The sequence below is a fragment of the Hyperolius riggenbachi genome, chromosome 2 (genome assembly GCF_040937935.1).
Source record: "Hyperolius riggenbachi isolate aHypRig1 chromosome 2, aHypRig1.pri, whole genome shotgun sequence".
Lineage (NCBI taxonomy): Eukaryota > Metazoa > Chordata > Amphibia > Anura > Hyperoliidae > Hyperolius > Hyperolius riggenbachi.
The window spans coordinates 514,089,726-514,113,174 of record NC_090647.1 but is presented as its reverse complement, the minus strand read 5'-3'; the positions used below and the strand labels follow the sequence as shown (position 1 = coordinate 514,113,174).

The following is a 23,449-nucleotide window of genomic DNA, read 5'->3' as shown; positions in this document are numbered from 1 at the left end:
CACCTGGCTACATATACTGGGGGCCACTATATACCTGGCTACATATACTGGGGGCCACTATATACCTGGCTACATATACTGGGGGCCACTAAACACCTGGCTACATATACTGGGGGCCACTATACACCTGGCTACATATACTGGGGGCCACTATACACCTGGCTACATATACTGGGGGCCACTATACACCTGGCTACATATACTGGGGGCCACTAAACACCTGGCTACATATACTGGGGGCCACTAAACACCTGGCTACATATACTGGGGGGCACTAAACACCTGGCTACATATACTGGGGGGCACCAAACACCTGGCTACATATACTGGGGGCCACTATACACCTGGCTACCTATACTGGGGGCCACTATACACCTGGCTACATATACTGGGGGCCACTATACACCTGGCTACATATACTGGGGGCACCAAACACCTGGCTACATATACTGGGGGCCACTAAACACCTGGCTACATATACTGGGGGCCACTATACACCTGGCTACATATACTGGGGGCCACTATATACCTGGCTACATATACTGGGGGCCACTATATACCTGGCTACATATACTGGGGGCCACTAAACACCTGGCTACATATACTGGGGGCCACTATACACCTGGCTACATATATTGGGGGCCACTATACACCTGGCTACATATACTGGGGGCCACTATACACCTGGCTACATATAATGGGGGCCACTATACACCTGGCTACATATACTGGGGGCCACTATACACCTGGCTACATATACTGGGGGCCACTAAACACCTGGCTACATATACTGGGGGCCACTAAACACCTGGCTACATATACTGGGGGGCACTAAACACCTGGCTACATATACTGGGGGACACTAAACACCTGGCTACATATACTGGGGGCCACTATACACCTGGCTAAATATACTGGGGGCCACTAAACACCTGGCTACATATACTGGGGGCCACTATACACCTGGCTACATATACTGGGGGCCACTATACGCCTGGCTACATATACTGGGGACCACTATACGCCTGGCTACATATAGTGGGCACATATACCCCTGGCTACATATACTGGGGGCCACTAAACACCTGGCTACATATACTGGGGGCCACTATACACCTGGCTACATATAGTGGGCACATATACCCCTGGCTACATATACTGGGCACATATACACCTGGCTACATATACTGGGGATACCTATACACCTGGCTACATACACTGCGGACACCTACACACCTGGCTATACTGGGGACACCTATACACCTGGCTATACTGGGGACACCTATACACCTGGCTATACTGGGGACACCTATACACCTGGCTATACTGGGGGCACCTATACACCTGGCTATACTGGGGACACCTGAACACCTGGTTAGATATACTGGGGACATCTATAGACCTGGCTACCTATTCTGGGGACATCTATACACTTGGCCACCTATTCTGGGAATATCTTTACACCTGACCACCTATTCTAAGGACATCTATACACCTGGCTACCTATTCTGGTGACATCTCCACATCTGGACTCCTATTCTGGGGACAACTATACACATGGCTACTTATACTAGGGACACATATAGACCTGGCTAGCTATACTGGGGGTACCTATTTTGAACTGCTGTCAGATCTGTATTTTTGGGGAACCGCTGATGCCAGATTACGTGTATTTTGGGGAACCGCTGCCAGATTGTGTATGTTGGGGACCACTACTGCCAGATTACATGTATTTTGGGTGTTACATGTATTTTGGGTGATCCACTACCAGGTTTCACGTATTTGGGGGAACTGCTTCCAGATTATGTGTATGTTGGGGAACTGCTGCTGCCAGATTGTCTATTTTGGGGGAACCACTGCCATATTATCTGTATTTTGGAGGAACCTCTGCCAGATTGTGTATTTTTGGTGAAATGCTGTCAGATTACATCTACTTTTTGGGGATACTCTACGACAGAGCTCAAACTTCCCCTGGCAGACCTTTTATACCACTGCTAAGGCCATGTATATTTTGGCCCCACCCATGACCACGCCCACGCTATGCTTAACCACGCCCAGAGGTTTTTAGGGTGAGTCCACTCAATTCTTTTTCCAGGACTAGGCCCCTGAAAGAGGGTATCAGCTACTGATTGGAATGAAGTTCGATCCTTGCTTACAGTTTCTCTTTAAATTCTCTCAAGTACCGCTAGACTTTTGCTCCAGCTTTCTGTGCATTGATCCGGGCCCTATTGACATTCTTATGTGTACTTATGTTTGAGAATTATATTAAATTAGTGCTCTTCTATGATAACCAAAACAAACAATGATCCATTACCACCGCATGAGATTTCCGCTGGGTAAAATTACGTAAGCTGAAACATAAGGCAGGACTCACAAACATCCATGCAATCAATTAACAAGTCAAGCAAGGATACCTGGCCGCACTCCCCTTACCACAGCTGAGGTGCATTCACCATCAAGACACCAGAGCACTCGGTGGCAGCACAATCTCTGTATTCCACAAGGATCAGCACACTCAAAAGATATGTTGGAAAAATTATAGCTCTTTTAATGAAAAAACAGAATCCATAAAAAAAATCACGTGTCAGACAAGGACCAGCAACCTGCAATAGATAGGTATCATAGACACCCACAGTCCATCAAAATGCCGGTTGTATGGGGGCATTGGGAAGCCTCCCCGTGGCGCTCCTGGATAGTGCTATGTAGCATGAACTAATTCCCGCAGGGCAACCGCTTCGCGGTATTAGTTTTTGACCCTGCAAAGTTTGGCATGCGAAAGCAAATGCAATTTTGCATGAGCAATGCCTCATGATAAGCCAATTTAGCCAGATTTGCACAGCCAGACTTGTAAGGGTTAAGCTTGGTGTTGAGCACGCATACATTTTCTTGTGGTTACCATCAAAATGCCAGCTGGTAGCCTTGGAATAGATAATCCATGAGGTGATAGAGTCCAAAGTCCACAATACAGCATATAGTGTGTCTTAGTGGTGACAGACACTGACCTAGAGCTGTTTCGGGCATCCGCCTATCCTCAAGCCGAAAAATGTTCACATATGTATGTGTACATCAATTAACAAGTCAAAATGATCAAGTGATTATGAGTCTTCTGCTTCTGCTTTCTATTTTATCTTACTTGATTCCACCTAGGAAAAATCATGTGAGAGAAACTAATGATCATCTCCATTAATCATAGAGCCTTTAGATTGTATTCTATTCGCAGTTGGCTGATGGTGTAATGGTTAAGGGCTCTGCCTCTGACACAGGAGACCAGGGTTCGAATCTCGGCTCTGCCTGTTCAGTACGCCAGCACCTATTCAGTAGGAGACCTTTGGCAAGTCTCCCTAACACTGCTACTGCCAATAGAGCGCGCCCTAGTGGCTGCTGCTCTGCTCTGGCGCTTTGAGTCCGCAAGGAGAAAAGCGCAATATAAATGTTATTTGTCTTGTCTTGTCTTGTCTTGTCAGATTGTTACTAGAAAGAGCAGTTGCAGAGAACTCCCAGAAACTACACAGATTCAAGCTAGGTACACATGCTGGATTAAACTCGGCTGAGGTGAAAGTCCTTGGACGAGAATTTGCACAGGTGTCCACCGACGTTGTTTGAAGATCTGGCATTCCAGGTCCTTAGTGAGGAGGAAGACAGACTGACCCTCTAGAGCATTGTTCTCCTTGCCTCTCCCACAGAAAACCCTGCTATTGTGCGCTGCGCATCATCCCTCCTCTCTCTTTGTAACAACAGACATGTTGAAAGCCTCCAGGCTAGCAGTGCATCTGTATGGCATGCAGCAACTGTTGCCTGTGACATCCCAATTTCTGTGGATGGCAGTACTCATACACATGTACAAAGATTCAAAGTTTTACTGTCTAAAGGGCATCTTCAAGTGAAAAAATGAAGATACGGGCCCATATGCAATTCATTTTTCCTTCTAAGTTTTCTCCCAGGAGATAATTTTTCATCTTCTGTTTAAATAACTTGTCAGCACTCTGAAATTAAAAAAAAAAATATAGGTGAAAACGTACTATCAAAATTATTTTGAGTATTTTCTTGCTTAGTGGTGGTTTAAAAGGCATTTTATAGACTAGTTTGAAAATATCACACAGGAGAAAACTCAGGAGAAAAAGTTAAATATATATGTGCCCTGGTGAGGGCCGGTAAGAGCTGCAGGAGAAAGTCAGGTTTTCTTTTGCCGTACATGTAAAAAAGGCACCTGGAAAAAAGGTCACGGAGCATTGCCGCTAGAAGAATATCGGTAAAATTACCAATATTCTACTACTTAATTTGAACAGTAAAATATCAGTAATCTTTACCGATATTTAACTATGACCTAACCCTACTCTCACACAGAACCCTCCCTCTACCGATGCCTAATCCTCCTCTGCCGATGCCTGACCTAAAGGCCTCCCTCTACCGATGCCTAACCCTAAGACCTACCTCTACCGATGCCTAACCCTAAGACCTCCCTCTACCTATGCCTAACCCTAAGACCTCCCTCTATTGATGCCTAACCCTAAGACTTTCCTCTACCGATGCTTAACCCCAAGACCTCCCTCTACCGATGCCCTACCCTAAGACCTCCCTCTACCTACGCCTAACCCTAAGACCTCCCTCTACCGATGCCTAACCCTAAGGCCTCCCTCTACTGATGCCTAACCCTAAGACCTCCCTCTACCTATGCCTAACCTTAACACTTAACCCCCCTGCATAACACCTAACCCCCCTTCCTAATCTTAACCCCCCCCCCCCCTCCCAACACTAAGCTGAAAATCACAGAAAGGAATGTAAATTTGGGGGTCCAGGGGTGCACTGCAAAACAAAACTGCAATATGCGGCAAAGAAACAAAGTTTTGGTGCTTGGAGGTGGCACTGCAAAGCCATCATTTACAGCAAAGAAGGTGGTACCCTTTTTACTGCAAGGGCTCCTACATCCTATTTTCCTTCTTTGCTTTTTTTGTTCCCTTTGACAAGCCTACTCCATAATGTCATTGTTTAGTGTATTGCAAAGTACCCTTGCATGTCGCAGTTTAAATCCAGGATTCCTGTCCGTATCCTCATCGCCAGTGAAGCAAAAGAGCTAGAAATTGATTGCTGTATCTGATCTCAATTAAATGAGTCTGACTTATTATGGTAAATCAATTAATATACTGGAGTCCAGTAAATTGCAAGTGAGTCATGCTATGTAGAAGCAGCTGTAAAGTGTTTTATGTAGCCTGTCATTACTTGCAGTCACAGCTAACAGGTAGTCAGTTTAATAGTTTTGTTGTGAAAAGCTTTGAAAAACTCAGATATTTAATGCAGACCTCAAATAAATGTGATGTCATGTGCATTTTGTAGTACCAGACATACCACATGAGCCACTTCCACTGTACCATCCTTCTCTTCAGCTGAATTTCTTCCATGGGAGATTACACTTTTTCTGGTGATGTCAGCGCTATGCGCTGGTGGTGAGTGCCACACCTCTGGCCACTGCTGGTGTACAGAAACAGAGAGATCACAGTGCCGTTTTATAGCATTTAAATAGCCACAGAGCCATTTTACACTGACTGACTGACCATTTGGTTGTGTTACAGAAACAGTGTGACCACAGGGCCATGTTACACAGACCAATACACAGAACTACTCTATGCAGGTGGACACAACTATGATGACATGTGTTCCCATCTGACTGGGCATTGAGCTCTTAGTTCCATGTTTGTCATGTGATGTTGGATGTCACTTCACTTGTGCATGGCACATGGTACATGATAGCTCAACGAGAGCTGGAGTTAAAGTACACTGAGCATCTGGGTGCTCCTAGCTTCAGAAAACTTATCAAATGAACCTCCACCTATACTTATAGCCAAGTTCCAGAAATAAATTATTTTAACTAGTCCTTCTTCCCAATAACTTATCTAGCATTGTAAAGTCCCTTCCACAAAACTTCTCCATACTGACCTACCATGGACGTCCTCAGCTGCAAGGATCATGAGACCACTCCGGCTGGGTGGAGACAGAAAGCCACAATCTTCAGGGCCACTTCAACTTAGATTGTGCTTTCCCAACCACACCCCTTTCACAACATCCCAGAAACCCTAGCTTACATACAACAATAGTGCAGCCCTCCCATCATACAGCCACTGCTTGCTGATAAACTGGGGGCGAGGTGAGTGGTTGCAACAGCTGTGATTCCCTCCAACAGAGACAAAAGGAGGGCATGAGCAGCTTCGCACGTGGACAGTGCAATACATATGCTATATAAGTAGAGCAAGTATTTATCTACTTATATGTGTTTTTTTTTCGCAGATAATATGGCTGACAGCTCTACTTTAAGAGTGCCTACATCTGAGGGCCCCATGAAAGCTTTGCTATGGGGCCCCATGATCTCTAGTGACGCCACTGATCATAAGGCTGATCATTTGCCATGACGTAGCAGCCTACCCCCAAAAGCCATGTCAATGCTACATTGGGAATACTGTATATCAAGGGTTTAATATTGCTTAGGACAGAAAGCAGAGTTAGGCTTTGAATCCTTCCTAATGAATATCGTGTAGACATAAATTGGCCACAATACAACTCATTTCCTTTTTTTTCATAAATTTGGACTACAATGTATTCAGTCTGTGGTCTTGATGGAGAAGTTTGCTATTTGGTGCTTGCTACACTTGAAATTGAATTGGTCACTAGCAGTGACCATTGAGAATGTAGATGTAGTATTTTCAAGTGTACATAAGATGAAAATGAAAGAAGAAATCATGTATTTGCTACTAACAACAGATGCAAACTAAAAGCCAGTGTTTGCCGTTGTTGGTTGTTGTTGTTTTTTCTTCGTTTGTATTTTTCATGTTTTCATCAGCCTGAGTGTTTCTGGTGATTGATGTTAGATGTGTTGTGTTCTGTTCAGCATGTTGTGTTCTGTTCCCTTTTCCATTAAACACAGCTAAGAGCTACTAAAGGCAGCTGAGAGTGCTGCTGCTGCTTTTATCTGTGTGCTTTTTACTTTCAAACCTGAACTCCAAGCACAAATATTTTGCTAGACTTTTGTTGACAATGAGAGGCAGGGCTGTTTTGATTTGATTCGCTGTTGTTAAATACATATTTTTTAAAGCACATCTGTACTAAAAATACATTTATGAGGTCACACCTGGGGCTTTTTCTGTGCCCCCCAAATCTACGTGGCCACACAGTTTTGCCAGCCTCTTCTGACTTTATGCTTCCCCCCCCCCCCCCCCGTTCTTCTGTAAAAGGCGTATGCGCTGTCCTCTCTGCGCACCGCCTTTGGATTGTGTGGATTGTGCTCTCGAATGGTCGTGCACAGCAGCCGAGGCCAGGCGTGCCCTGTGCATGGGCAGTTCCTAGTCACACATCTCTAGAATGCTCCCGGCTGCTATTGTTGTGTACAGCAACCAATGGGGATGTGCGGAGAGGACAAAGCATGTGTTCTTGCTCCAAATGGGCTCAGTCAGAGGTTTAAATGGGGTGGAGGACAGGAAGCTGAAGGGCCACGGAGCTTATGGAGACACAGAAGAAGCCTCATGTGTGATCAGATAACATTTATTTTCTTAATTTATGTACCCTTCAAAATACCCGGTGAAAAGCCCCTCTACCAGCCACTCCATTACCATAGACCTCTGCTGCGGCAGGGCTGCAGTCTTCTAAGAGATCTGTGTCTATGCCCCGCCCCTTGCAGTTTTTACAGCATAATAATGCTGAGACAAGCAATAGCCCCACCCTATAAGAAATGAGTACAGGGTGGCTGGCAGTTTAATATTGATTTGCACTATGCAAGAAACATTGCCCCATATGCATTTAACTTTTTCTCCTGAGTTTTCTCCTATGTGATAATTTTGAACTTGTCAATGAAATGCCTTTTAAGCCACCAGAAAGCAAGAAAATACTCAAAATAATTTTGATAGTACTTTTTCACCTATTTTTTGGTACTTTTTCAGTTGAAAACAGCTAGAAAGTTATTTTAAATAGAAGATGAAAAATTATCTCGTATGAGGAAACTCAGGAGAAAAAGTTGATGGCATATGGGCTCTTATCAATAGAATGTCTTTTAAAACACCAGCAAACAAGAAAATACTCAGAATACTTTTGATAGTATCTTGTTACCTAATTTTTGGTACTTTATCAGTTGCAAAGTTGCACCTATACCTGGCTAAACTATGCTGGGGCAACTCTAGCTGGCTAACCTATATTGGGGCACCTATACCTGGCTAACCTATACTGGGAGCACATATGCCTGGCTAACCTATACTTTGGCACCTATAGCTGACTAACTTATACTGGCACACCTATACCTGGCTTGCAAGTAATGGTCTCAAGCCCACTGGTGGGGGAGGTGCAATTGTTACACCCTCGCCCTAGGAACAATTTAGCCTAGAAACTGCCCTGTTTGGAAGCTTAGCTTCCAATATGCACCTGGATGTTTTATACCAGGCGTGGTGGATATCAGGGTCCTGTTGATCTCTTCTTTATACATTTACAAGTTTAGCAGAGGCTTTTTACCCTACTTCTGAGACCTGCTTGACCGTAGAAATTTCAGGCAGATAAGGACTGATGTAATTATTTTATTGTACACATTAGCAGAGAGCAAACACAAACTTTCATCAGCTGGGTTGGGGACAGAGTACACTGTGCTTCAAAGAGTTTAAAGAAGTCACAGATGCAATCTTCACATCTTCCCGGATAAATAATGGGCAGCTAGAAGGGAAGGGGGAACATAGCAGCTCCTATAGCTATTAGAAACCAAGAGTAAAAAAGTGATGCTTGGTTCCCTTTAAGAATGCTTCTTTTGATTTCATAAAGGTTTCTCCCAGATACAATATACTACTGGGGCACCAACCTGCCTCTACTGGGGTACCAACCTGCCTAAAGATGCAGAGGAAGGCCTGGACAGAAGAATCCCTAGCATGACATCATTACTGGAACTTCTAGGGTCCAGCTTGGTAAAAGGGATGATTTTGAGAAGAATGCACTGACTTAACAATAGGGGATGCAGCCCCTGCAACCATAAGGGGGGGCCTGGGGCCCTTCTCAGGGACCCGCACAGGGCCATTTTGGGGGCAGGAGGGGTCGCAGCATGAGAGTAAAATGTGGCCAAACATCAGCTTGGGCTCTCCCCTCAGTGCTCCCCTCCAGCATCAATCACTGGCAACAGGCGGCAGGCAGGAACACATACCTCCATGCGTTCCACGCGCCGGAGGTTCCGCTCTCTAAGTGTCTGATGCCACTTCCTGTTTAAACAGGAAGTAGCGTGAGGCACTTAGAGATGGACCTTCCGCAGTGGATGGAGGTATGTGTTCCTGTCTACCGCCTGCTACCACTGATTGATGCTGGAGGGAACAGGGGAGCACTGAGGAGAGAGCCCGAGGTAAGGGAGGAGGGGAACTGTCCCCCCTCCCCACCGATGTGTGGCTACGCTTGCCTCTCATGCTGCAGCAACCCCTTGTCCCCAAATGGCCCTGAGTGGGCTTGGGGGGAGCCCCATCAAATTTTTGCAGGGGGGCCCGGTGATTTCTAGTTACGCCCCTGGAAGAGTGCAACCTAACTTAGGCTAGGTCCACACTTGTCCGTTCAGGATCGGATCTGTTTCAAATGAATCCATTTTTCTAAACTTTTTCTTCCCCTTGTTTTGCATCATATGTTTCCAGTCCGTGGAAACGTATGCCTAGCTGTGGGGGGAGAGGGGGCCTCCATGCTGGAGGGAGTAGCAGCCAGGACGGGAGTGACAGCAGTCACCTGAGTCCCCCGTCCCCGCTCCTCCTCCAGCTACTTACGCAAAACTTGTTAAAATGTAAAGTATGCGGCGAGCGGGGAGCTTACCTTCTTCTTCGCTCGCCGCTTGACTTCCTGTAATGCCGCCCTCTATACTTCGGATCGGATGTCAGCATTGCAGGAAGTGACTCGGCAAGCGGATGAAGTGGAGAAGGTAAGCTCCCCGCTCGCCGCATACTGTGTCCAAAACTGCCTGTGTAGAGGGGGATCGCTTTCCTAATGCCCTGCACTACTCCTACGTGTATCCGGATCCATGTGCGGTCTGGGAAAATGCAGCAAATCTGGTGGACCGTCCATCCAGGTTTTTAAAACGTATCCCCCTGAACGCAGACTGATCCGTTTTTTTTTTAAGTAAAGAAGGATGCTTTAACATTGGTATCCGTGGCTCCTTTTTTGATTCGGGCCAAAAAACTGAGCCACGGATATGTTTTTTAAACAAGTGTGTACTTACTCTTAGGGTTTTGTTGTTGTGTTGTTTTTTTTTGGGGGGGGGGAGTGAGGGATCAAAAGACTTTTTAGTAATACTCATTACTGTCTGTGATTACCCAGATTAGGGTTGTAAACTTTTGGCACGTAATCGCAATCAGTGATTTTGAAAAGAATCCATACATTTGGCTCTGTCCTCCGGCTGTGGAGGACCTTAGTAAATCAGGCCCATTATTTCAGCATAGAATATCACCTGTGACCCGGTTACCATCTACACTGAGTCACACAAGTTCTAGGTAACCTCTTGTGAATCTCCCTATGGGAGTGTTATGGACGCAGGCAGCACGCTTCAACCACACGCAACAATACCTGCGGGAGTATTTAAGGGGGGCAATCAACATTAAAGCGAGCCGGACACGGCAGCCTGTGTCTGTGTTTATAGCCCTCATCAATAAGTAGGCGGCATAAAGTCAGTCTTATCATTGTCCGTAAATCCCCTTTTATTGAAAAGCGCTATGAAGCTCATTGGAATGACTGATACAGAAGTAGGCGGCAGCCCTGTGTAGCTGCTGGTCTCCACATTGTAGGAGCGCAGTACAATGAATCTTATGGAAAACTGCAGCGTTAGGAGGCATCCAGCTGCTTGTGTTCTTTAAAGCAGCAGGAACAGCCATATTATCCAAGGAAAAAAACACATGTATAAGTAGATAATTGCTTGTTCTACTTACATAACAAATGTATTGTACTGTCCACGTTTTGCGGATTTCAGTGAATAGTAAATAAAGAGAATTCTGTTCCTGGCATTTTCCATCTTGGTTTCCTCTGACTGAAGCCACTCCTGATGTCATTTCCTCCCTTACTTTTTTTCCCCTCCTAGAAACTGCACATTTATAGCTAGCTTGCTTTGTAAACACATGTGAACACATCATAGGTCAGATTTCAGCAGCTCACTGAACTGCCATCAGCCAATCAGGAGCAGGAATGTGGGAGGGGTGATGACAAGCTTCCTTCTAGTTGGCGATGGCAACAATAGAGCCAGAATGACTGAGATAAAATGTATTACAGCAGAAACATTTCTGAATAAATTGGAGTGCTTGCAATGCAGGGTGAGGTTACAGGCTGTTTAGCCCAGGCTGATTGACTATGTGGAATTCTCCTCCCAGAGCATTCTGATAGACCAGGTATATTTTGTACTGACTTCGGAACTCTCAGTAACCAAACATTCAGCAGAGCTGCATCTGACAGGGCTAGAGATGTTGCCACATGTGATCAATTTCATAATGTAAATTATGGCAAGGAAAGACTTTTAAAATGAGCAAAAAAAAGGTTATTTTTTTACAATATTAATGTATAGACTATTTAGTCAGTGTTTGCCAATTGTAAAATCTTTCCTCTCCCTGATTTATATTCTGAAATGTATCACTGCTTTTGACATCTTAGTTTTACCAGGTGATCTGTACAGAATGTTTGTTACTGAGAGATCTATGCACATAGGGAGATGCTGCTTGCTTGGCAGTTGGAAAAAGCTGTTATTTCCCACAATTCAATGAGGTTTACAGACAGGAAACTGTTAGGACCTAAGTCCTGACATCACACTGTGGGAGGGGTTTCACCACAATTTCAGCCACACCGACCCCCTAATGATCTATTCGAGAAAAGGTAACGATTTCTTGTGGAAAAGGAGGTACCGGTTACTAAATGGACTGAAGTTCAATCCTTGGTATAAGTTCTAAACAGAAACTTTAAAGCATATCCGAGATGAAAAACTAACTATAACAAGTAACTTGTCTATATATGTTACCTAAAGTTTAGATGTTTTACACAGCAAATCTAGCTGCAAACAGCTTTAATAGAATATGATTATTTCTTCCTGTGATACAATGACAGCGGCCATGTTGTTTGTAAACATTACACAGAGGCAGACTTATCTATATCTTGAGCCATCAGCCTAATCCCCTCTCCTCCTCCCTCCTCCCCTCTGCCCCTGAAATCAATGGCTAGTAACACCTCCCCCTCCTCCTGCCCAAACTGAGCTCCCATGAGCCCTTGCTACTGCCTTGGCTCTCTGAAAACCTGTGGGCGTGGCTTTTTTAGTTTATAGGGAATTAGAGTATTAAAACAAAAACAAAGTATTTGGCTTGAGGAATGCCCTATAAACAATAGGAAAGGAACACAATTATGCAATGTGTAAAAGTTCACCTCGGATCCACTTTAAATACAGCCGTAGAAGACATTTGGGGCCATGTGATGAGCAAAAATGTATCTTAGCAGATTTTAACTGAACGAGATAGAGATAATGATGGTGCCTATCAAAGCCTGCATCTGTCCATCAGTTACCTGGAAGCTGGTTAATTAACCAGCATCTGGAGGCTTTGATAGGTTACATTTATTTCCGCCATGTGGGTCAGTGGACAATTATTTGAGCGTTTTGAAGTCACAGATTAATGACCTTAACATGTGGATAGACTCCAGCAGTTTTTTTATATGTGTATCATGAGCATGTCTGATGCGCTTCTATATAATCAGAATGGGAGCAAGATGATAGATCTGTGCGAATCACAACACGCCGCTTTGTGCCGAGAGTCGACTTTTGCCAGCGCCAGTCCTGCTCTTCCATTTACTTGATGATATTTTATTGAGTCTTCAAGCCTGAAGCCACACTAACAATGTCACAGGTTGAGCTGAATTATCGATTAAAGCGTTGATTCTCTCTGGTCTAATTGTGTAGCGGCTGCATGGGGAGAGCTTAGTGTTTCCTAACCCAGGAATCAGTGCACAGATTTTCCTTAGCTGTCAGCTATATGTAATACATCCAAACTGTAGGTGGACTGACCTGAGAATTATTGTTATAAATGTTTATACCAGGATTTGATGCTATTGCGTGAAAGGCTAACATCTGACACTTAAAGTGTATCTGTGACGATGAAAAAAAAATGATACATACCTGGAGCTTCCCCCAGCCCCCCTTCAGGCTGATTGGTCCCTCGCTGTTCTCCCTAGCCACCTAGATCCTCAGCTAGGCGGCACGGTAATTCCGCCAGTTAGGCGCAGGCACAGTCTGGCCGTGCCCACTCCCTGTCCCGCTCCCATGGCTGGCAGTGTTCTGCATCTGCACAACAGAATGCTTCTGTGAGAGCAATAGGGCATGTGCGCAAACCAGCAGTGCATCTGCAGTGCCCCCTCACTGGAGGAATTACCAGGGCACCTAGAGGAGGATCCAGGCGGCCTGGGAAGATGACGAGGGGGCGATCAGCCTGAAGGAGGCTGAAAAAAGTCCCAGGTATATATAATTTTTTTTCAGGGTCTCAGGTTTCCTTTAAAGAGAACCCAGGGCGTTTTTAATGGCAAAAAGTAAATACTTACCTAAGGAGAGGAACGCATCTGGATCCTCTTGCCCACGCTATCCTCCAGTCCTCTCCCGCTGCCCTGGACCCTCCATAACGTCTGGGCCACAATTCTCTTCTAGCAACGAGTGTGACCATGCTGCAGTTGCGCAAGCACAGCCGCGCCTTTGCAGTAGCCCAGAGCACTTGTGCTCAAGCGGCTCCAGCTTACTGCGTAAGGGCAGCCATACTCGTAAAGGCACAGTTCACCTACGCTGGTGCCTGAAGAGGAGCGTGGCCTGGATGTGATTACCAACAGGCGGCTCGTGATCACGGGAACACTCCCATTCACCTTCCACGCCCTCCCGCCGGACCGTGATCGGTGAATGGGAACATGTGTTCCCAAAGACGAACTAAGTGCCTGTAATACAGAACACAATGTAGGGACACCAAGAGCCAAATAAAGTGTAGTATGTACTGGTAGTTGAAATGAAGTATGATAGAGTAATAAGCTATACTCACAAAGCAGGGTTACCTCAAAGGCAACCGCTGTATAGGCAGGTGGGGATATTAGACCTGACCCCACTCAGGATTAAGAAGCTGCTCTTTGTAGATGAGGAAAAAAGGGGGTAACACCTCTCCACCAGGGGTGGACTTAATATAGCGTAGTATGGATACAGAGGGGCCAAAAGGATAAAAGAATCTAAAAAGTTTAAAACATGAGGAGGCAGTGTTGGACTGTTGGACCTTCTCCAAGCAGACACAAAAATTACTAATGTGTTTGTCAAATAGAACAAGTTTATTTACATACTCTGGGGGACAATGCAACGTGTCTCGCAGGTTTGATCCTACTTCATCAGGCAATAACAACGGAGCAATAGCTATGTGGTCAGTAGAAGAGCCTGTCAGCCAGAGGTACCTCTATGCGTTCCACGTGCTGGAGGTTCCGCTCTCTAAGTGTCCGATGCTGCTTCCTGTTTAAACAGGAGCGTGAGGCACTTAGAGATTAGACCTCTGCGGTGGATGGAGGTATGTGTTCCTGCTGCCGCCCGCTGCCACTGATAATTTCAGGAGGGGAGCATTGAGGGGAGAGCCCGAGGTGAGGGAGGTAGGGGAGTGTCCCCCCTCCCCGCTGATGTGTGGCCATGCTCTCTCCTCATGCTGCGACTCTTTTTGCAGGGGAGCCGGTGATTTCTAGTTACGCCCCTGGAAGCATGATATGAAAATTGCTGTGGTTTTCAAGAGGAAAAAAATCGATGCTGGGAAAGTGGTTAAAATATATATATATAAAATTCTGTATGCAAAGCTGAATTGAAAATTAACTTATCTGTAATGAAAATATACTTAGCTGTAGCAGTAATCCTATAGAACTTTCCTGGAGTTCCATATTCCTAGTTAGGGTTTAAAGCAGAACAAAAATGTAAAAAACACTTCCTAGGGCTTCCCCAAGCCCCCACCAGCCGTCCTGTCCCATGCCGGTCCTCCACGATCCTCCATTCTGTCACCGCCAGCTAGTATTGTTACCGTCGACTCCTAAGTCGACGGCAACTGCTCCTGTGCGCCTCGGGCTACGCAAAGCTTTCTTCGTGTTCCAGCCCGCAATAGCGTCCTGCGCCATTAGGACCACAAGGAGGCGCCAAATCATCTACCTTGCCTAGCGCCCCCTTACTTATTAATCCATCTCTGCCTCACGCACACACCTCTCTGAGATCAAGTGTGGACAAAATAAGCCTAAAGGTGGCCACATATGATAGTATAAAATGATCTAGTTCTACAGTTGTACTGAAAAATGTAAAGCTTTTTTCTTTTTATTCATTCAAGAAACCTGATTTCTGTTTTGTTTTTGTTTGTTTTTTTTATTAGTAAAAGAACATGGGGAATGATGGAAATTTCTGATCATTTTTCATGAAAATTGAATGGTGCAGGGTAGATAACAGAAAAAGAGCCACCGAGAGCCCAATATAGTGTAGTATGTACTGGTAATATGGATATGACAAAGTAAGTATATGATATTAATACTCACAAACCAGGATTACCTTCCAGGTAACCACTGTAAAGGCAGGTGGGAGATTAGACCTGTCCCCACTCCCCACTCAGGATTAAGAAGTCGCTCTCTGTAGATTGGAAAAAAGGGGGCAACACCCCTCCACCAAGGTTAGACTTAGAACATTTACAGGCAAACAGAGGCACCAAAAGGATAAAAGTCAGTAAAAAGCTTAAAGTGAACCTCCAGACTAAAAATTGACTCAGCAGCACTGGAAAGGCCTGGTGTTTCTTTAACTGTTTCACAGCATCAGAACTTTTTTTCTCTTATACAAGCCTCATTTTTAGCTGCACAGAAAAAAACTGCCCGGGCATTTTTTTCCTAATGCAGTGCAAAGCATGATGGGATTTCTGATATTGTTGTTCTCGTTCTGCTGTTTTGGTGCAATTTTTTTTTTTTTTACATTTTGAATTTGACATTTGAAGCCTAGCACATGCAGCTGGGAGGGGTGATCAGGACACAGGACAGTTGGAACTGTGTCTCCTGCTCCCTGTCACCTCCTTTCAACCAAAAAGATGGCTGCCCCCATGACAAAGATGGCAGCCCCCATGAATCACAAACATTTGCCTGTTCTTTTAAAACGGGGTGGGTAAGAGATTATATTACCTATCTATTCTAATTAACATAACTAATGTAACTTAATGACAGTATGTTTGTTTAGGCTGAAGTTCCCCTTTAAAAATTGGAGGAGGCCAAGGTGGACTTCCCTCCTCCAACAAACTGTTGATAGAGTTCAACCAAATATTTATTCACATATTCCAGAAAGTGCAACGCGTTTTTCAGGCATATCCCGCTTCCTCAGGCTATGAACGGAGCATAAAGCTCATGTAGGTCTAGTACAAAGCAAACCACCTTTGTGTTGGGGTAGATTGTCAATTTCTTGATGTATCGATCCAAGCAATTTTTTTTCCAAGAGTTTTTAAATATTCATAATTGGAAAAACGTTGCACATTATACGTTGTGTGTGTGTGATTATTTTTTGAAATGTTACAATCAATCAAAATAAAATAAAATAAAAATAATTGTGATTCTTGAATTGAAAAGAAATGTTATAGTGTGTGGCCACTTTTTTTTTTTTCTTTTCGAAAAGTACAATCACTTTTCCAACATTTCAAAATCTGACCAATGTATCACATGTGTGTTCATTTTTTCCCCAATTATGAAAAAAATAAAGAGTGAAAACCCAGAAAAAAATCGTAGTATCTATTAATCAAGAATTTGACAGTCTGTCCTCCACTATTTAATCCTCTAAGAAAATTTTTTAGAACTTCCTTTCACTCCTGATTGGCTTTCCTGTTTTTCACGATAAAACTTGTTCAGATTTCTCGCTCAAATAAACAAAAATAAGCTTTAGATTTGGGCTCTCCGTCTGATATAGGAGACTTGGGTGTGCATCTTGGCTCTTAGGGCCCGTTTCCACTAGGGCGAATTCGCATGCGTGGCCTGCATGCGAATTCGCATAGGCAATGAAAGTGGATGAGACTGTTTCCACTTGTCAGGATTTCTGAGCGTTTTTCTGTGCAGGATTTTTCTGCACGGTAGAGCCTGCAGAATTCGCCTGCGTGAGGAATGCAGGCGATTCGCACATAATGCATTTAATAGGGAAAACGCACATGCGTTTTTTGCCGCGATTTCGCGTGCGAATTCGCATGAAAACTAATGCAAATTGAAGCAGGCAGTGACATGGTTAAATTCGCATATACCCTGCCTATGCGAAATCGCATGCGAAATCGCGGCAAAAATCGCCCGCGGAATCGCATCCGCATGCGATTTCGTCAGCGGTGGAATCCCGGTGATTCGCACCGCACTAGTGGAAACGGGCCCTTCCTGTTCAGTAAGCCAGCACATATTCAGTGAGGAGACCTTAGGCAAGACTCCCTATCACTGCTACTGCCTACTGAGCTCGTCCTAGTGGCTGCAGCTCTGGCGCTTTGAGTCCGCCAGGAGAAAACCGCAATGCAAATGTTCTGTGTCTTCTCTAATTTGTCTGTATTGTGTGTGACCTCATATGTTTGTGCATTTGAATTTGTCTGCATTTGTGTGTGCCCACAAGTGTGTGTGCCTGTGTGTGTATATTTTATTATGTTTGTGTGTGCCTAAATGTCTTTGTATGGGGATTTTTGTGCAGTTGCTTTTGAACATGCATGTGTGCGGTGGAGGAAGGGTGCTGTCAATTATTTCCACATTATTTAGCAACACATGAACAATGCACATATGTGAACGATCAGACCCCTGCGGTGTATGTATGCGGTTGTGGCGTTGCGTCCAGCCCGTGTCTTGGGAATGGCGCCAAGGTCTCCAGTATGACATACTTTGTTCCCGTTAGAGCAGCTATGAGCCCGTGTTCCCTGTGTTTATATAACAAATGTAGGAAGGAATGTGAACCGTTTGCTACTGATAACTTGGCAGCAGGTGTTTCTACAAAGTGCACAGAGTAAGTGGGAGTCCTCAGATGCCCCACAAATGTGTCTGGCACTGTCAGAGAACAGGCCCGCTGCACTGCCAGAGCAATGGATCCCTTCACTGCATTATTTTTTAAACTTTCACAACGTGAACTTTACTTTTTAACAAGTTATTTTAACTTACTTTTGCCTTCTGATGGCTCCCTATGTGGTTGTATTAGGAGAAACAGCAAAATTGGATTTCAAGTAATTTTTAAGTCATTTACTTCAAAAATTAAACAGTAAGGCTTTGCTCACATCTAAAATAGAAATCGCTAGAAATGCGCTTATTTTCCCCACTCCCAGCGCTCCACTGCGCGCTACAATTTTGTACAAATTGCTTTGGTAAGCGCTTTTGCAGAGCGATTCCGTTTTTTCACTTCCTGACATCAGTCAGGAAGGGAACTCTTTCACCCGGAAATGATTAAATACAATGTATCCTCTGTGTAGCTGGTTTGTGCTTTTTGCTACTGCGCATGTGCTCAGCACGGACCCAGCCTCACAGAGACAGGAGGACAGGGCCAGGAAGGCGGGCGGGCATATGAGCGGGCGGCCGGATGTGTGGCAGGTGTAAGCAGCGGGTGCACGCGCAAGCGCAGTAGCAAAAAGCACAAACCAGCTACACAGAGACAGCACACGCAGGGACACAGGGATATTATTATAGAGGATACATTGTATTTAATCATTTCCGGGTGAAAGAGTTCACTTCCTGACTGATTTGGCGGCGGTGGGGAGAAACAGACCCTAGAGCCCGTTTTCAAACAGGCTTGGGTCTACTAGTATATTAACCCCCCTGGCGGTATAAAAAATTCCGCCAGGAGGGAGCGCAGCAGTTTTTTTTAATTTATTTTTTCTTATATCATGTAGCGAGCCCAGGGCTCGCTACATGATAGCTGCTGTTCAGCGGCATCCCCCCGCCCGCTTCGATCGCCTTCGGCGATCTCTGATCAGGAAATTCCGTTCAAAGAACGGGATTTCCTGGAGGGCTTCCCCCGTCGCCATGGCGACAGGGCGGGATGACGTCACCGACGTCAGGACATCATTGGGAGTCCCGAACCACCCCTCAGCGCTGCCTGGCACTGATTGGCCAGGCAGCGCACGGGGTCTGGGGGGGGGGGGGGCGCGCGGCGTGATGGATAGCGCCGATCGAGCGCAGGGCGGCGCCGATCGGTGTGCTGACGCAGCTAGCAAAGTGCTAGCTGCGTCCAGCAAAAAAAAATAAATTAAACAAATCAGCCCAGCAGGGCCGGAGAAAACCTCCTGCGCGGCTTACGCCGAACTACGTTCGGGGTTACCGCCAAGGAGGTTAATAAAAGTGCAAACGCAATCGCCGCACAAAGCAATTTGTGAGCGTTTTGCGTTTTTCCTATACCTCCCATTGCAGCAAAATCGCCCTGAAAATGGTACATGCAGCACTTTGCTGAGCGAAAAGCGGACAAAATGTGCTGATATGAACTGTCCCATAAGGAATCATTGCACAATTAAGGCAATTTTGAAAATCGCTGGCATTAAAAAAAACGCAAAATGCCATAGATGTGAACAAGCCCTAAGTGTGGCATAAAGGCCCCTAAATGATTTTTCATGAACCGTTTTGCCTGCTGAATGATTCTTTCCACAATATTGCGCAACATCATTTAACAATAATTTGCGGCGATCGTTCGTATTAGTATGACCGACATGTCCGATTAAGTGGTTGAGGATCGTTCTGATGTTCATTGACTTGTGCACGGGTTTCACAAAGAGACACTGAAGTGAAAAAAAAAATATGATATAGTGAATTGGTTGTGTACTATGAATAATTACTAGAAGATTAGCAGCAAAGAAAATATTCTCATACTTGTATTTTCAGGTATATAGTGTTTTTTCTAACATTGCATCATTCTATAATATGTGCAGATTACACAACACTCAGCATTCAAAATGAGTCTTTCAGAGCAGTCTGTGAAGTAATAACCTCTCCTCTGGCAGAGGAAAAGTAAATAGTCCAGGAACAGTTGAGATAATAAAAGTCAGATAACAGCCCTCTCCACGACTAACTTAAGCTGAGTACACACGTACGATAACGATCGTTCGAAAACGAACGATAACGACAATCGGAGCGATAATCGTGCGCTCCAAATTTTCCAACGATCGTTTTTTTGGACGATAACGACCATTATCGTTCAATCCGACCGATCCAACCCGGCGGATTTTTTCGAAAGATAATCGTTCAATCGTTGCAGTGTGTACAAAGATCGTCCGATAACGCATGTTCTTATTGCCTGTCATAACGTCACTTCCGTTTGCGCACGCATTTTTTAATCGTTCGTCGTTCAGTACTTTATACTTCTATCGTTCACGTGTGTACACAATCGTTCATTACGAACGATCTTTTCGGTCTAATTTGAATATCGTGTAAACGTCACGAATCGTTCGTAACGAACGATCTTTATCGGACGTGTATACGAACCTTAAGTCGGAGAGCTTAATGGCTTGTTTGCATAGAGATAACAACTGGAGTTTCTCAACTCTTCCTGTACTGGAAACAATTACACTGATGTATCTGATCTTAAGGTAGCCATACACTGGTCGATTTGCCATTAGATCGACCAGCTGACAGATCCCTATCTGATCGAATCTGATCAGAGAGGGATCGTATGGCTGCCTTTACTGCAAACAGATTGTGAATCGATTTCAGCCTGAAACCGATCACAATCTGTTGAGCTGCTCCTGCCGCCTGTCCCCCCCCCCCCGTATACATTACCTGATGCTGGCTCCCGGGCATCTTCTCCGCGCTGCACGGCTCTGTTCCGGCTCCATCCCAGCGCTTCCTGTGTCACTCCGTGACCAGGAAGTTCAAATAGAGCGCCCTCTATTTGAACTTCCTGGTCACTGCAGTGACACAGGAAGCGCCAGGATGGAGCCGGAACCAGAGCCGTGCAGCGCGGAGAAGATGCCCGGGAGCCAGCGTCAGGTAATGTATACCTGATCGGATCGGCCGCCGCTAGCGACGTGCTCCCTACCCGCGGGCGATCGAGGGTAATTTCCCGCACGGCGCGATCGACGGACCCATCCGATTTCGGGAGGAAATCCGATCGGCGGGTGCGTTTACCGCGAACGATTGGCAGCAGATTCGATCCCAGGATCGAATCTGCTGTCGAAACGGCCGCGAATCGGGCCAGTATATGGCCACCTTTAATGTTTTATTTCTTAACTGTACTACACATATAAATCATAATATCATCATTTTTTTTTCGCTTCAGTGTCTCTTTAAACGATCGCTTACATGATCGCTCAGATCATTCACCGCAAACTACAATTGCAGATTCAGACAGACTCTGCTCTTCTCATTTTTATGCTGTGAATCTTATTTCTGAATAACCTATTAATAATTGTCTTTTAACGGGAGGTTTTGTTTTATTTTAAAGAAACGCTCAGCTGTCTCAGCCGTCTCCCGGGATCAGGCAGCTGTGGACGGACATATCGGACGCAGTGTAAGATTTTACTTACAACATCTATCCTAACTTTCTGAAGCTGACTGCAAGACAAAGTTTCTGATCCCATTTTTTTCTCTGATTAAGATAAATATGTTTGTCTATCTCCTCTTAATCTAGTTCCTGAACAGCAGAAGTTGACCCCTTTTAACCCCTACTAGGGATGATCAATGAGATGCAAATTTTTCTGAAATTATGCAAATTGGATCATTGTTAAAAAATTTGCATAAATTTGCATTAACTCAGAATAAATTGCATATCTGTGATCACCCCTACCGCCTACTATTCACAGGTTGAAATTTTCTCCTGGCGGACTCAAAGCGCCAGAGCTGCAGCCACTAGGACACGCTCTATAGGCAGTAGCAGTGTCAGAGGCAGAGCCCTTAACCATTACACTATCCAGCCACCACATATAGTGGTAGGTTTCCGTAATAAGCCCACACCCACTAATTATTATTTTTTTTTTTTTCCCTTGAGGTCTTCTCCATAATTATTTTGAGAGTGTGGTTTTTATTACCTACCTGTGTTGATGAACTTTGAACTCTTGTATTATTCATAATTAATAATTTGCCTGTTAAAGTGTTGTTTTGCTGTCAGACCTGTGCACTTGGAGACCCATCAGTGATATCACCTGGCTGCCAAATATTATTTTAAATTATGCTTATTTATTTTTTGAAAGGGGGACTAGCAAATCCATTTGTTATATCAGTCCTTTTGATCTATACATTTTATCCCACTATTAGTACCGCGGGAACCCCATTGGTTGTAGTCGGCGCTCCACCATGTGATCTGAAAAACAAAAAAAGGGCCCTCCATACCCATGAAGTTTGACAGCACTACCATAGTAGACTATCCTCTGCAAGCAAATTGATTTCATGGTGAATACTGTCTAATTATTTACCAAAATTGAGTTACTTGGTTCACATTTTTTTATATTCAAATGCTTACCTGCTACATACTGTTCATAAATAATAGACTCTGCCAAGGAGTGTCAAAGCAGTTGCCAATCAGTTTGTGCAGTTGAGGAAAACAATCATCAGTTGCTCTTGCCTTGTGCAGCTAACTCCTCCTCCTCCTCCAGCAAGAAGGGGAAAACACAGATCCTGGCATCCCTGAAAATTAATGCAACACAGAGTACAGATCCCAGGTTATGAAACTAATGCAACTTGGGGTGACCATTAGCAATTCATAGCTGGCTGCAAATTAAAATAGAAAAGTCATTTTTAGGCATACCTATTTGGGCGCAGGGTAAAGCCGTAAAATGGCTAACCCAGCTCCTGCAAAAGTCCTGGCGGCGTTAATTACTATTCCCCCTCCAGGTAGTGTAATGATACTACCTGATCCATGCGCCTGCAACGTTCCCAGCTTCTTGACAGACCAGCAGAGGCACGAGCGCCCCAATCGTCGCATGGGTCATACGCGTCATAGTACGCGTCCACCCTATGCGAGCAGGTGGCAGGCGTACCAGTAGGCTATTTATAGACTTCCGAGGCTCCACGCCTGTTATAGCGTGAGCTCCATCATTGCTAGGCACTCTGAGCATTACTGTGTTCTATTTTATTATTAATGTTGATTCCGTGTATGACCCGATCTGAAGTTTGACAACCCCACCTGTCTGATCCTTACAGTATTGATATTGAACTCCTGTGTATGACCCGGTCTGAACTCTGATTACCCACTTGTCTGATCCTTACAGTATTGATAGTGATCTCCTGTGTATGACCCGGTCTGAACTCTGATTACCCATCTGTCTGATCCCTAAACGGTCGAGATTTATCTTATGTGTATGACCCAGCCTAAATCCCGACTATCTGCCTGGCTCGTCCTTGTAGCATTGTGATTGATTTATCGTATATGACTGTGGCCTGAACCTCACTTATTCTTATGGGCTACCTTGTAAACACAGTTAGTCTCTGGTCCTTCATTTAATTTAGATCTACTGGGCCAGTATCTGCAGGGTTATTGGCGTCCGTACGGCCAGTCCGCCAT

At 44.8% G+C, this 23,449-nt stretch overlaps 1 long non-coding RNA gene across 1 annotated transcript in view; it reads right to left on the bottom strand.

Annotated features, from left to right (window-relative positions):
- The window catches only part of LOC137545013 (uncharacterized), an 86,169-nt gene extending 63,672 nt beyond the window's left edge, over window positions 1–22,497 (bottom strand). The window contains exon 1 of the long non-coding RNA XR_011025967.1: window positions 22,409–22,497. This is a non-coding gene — a long non-coding RNA (uncharacterized lncRNA). The remainder of the gene's footprint in view (window positions 1–22,408) is intronic.
- Window positions 22,498–23,449: the final 952 nt, after the last annotated feature.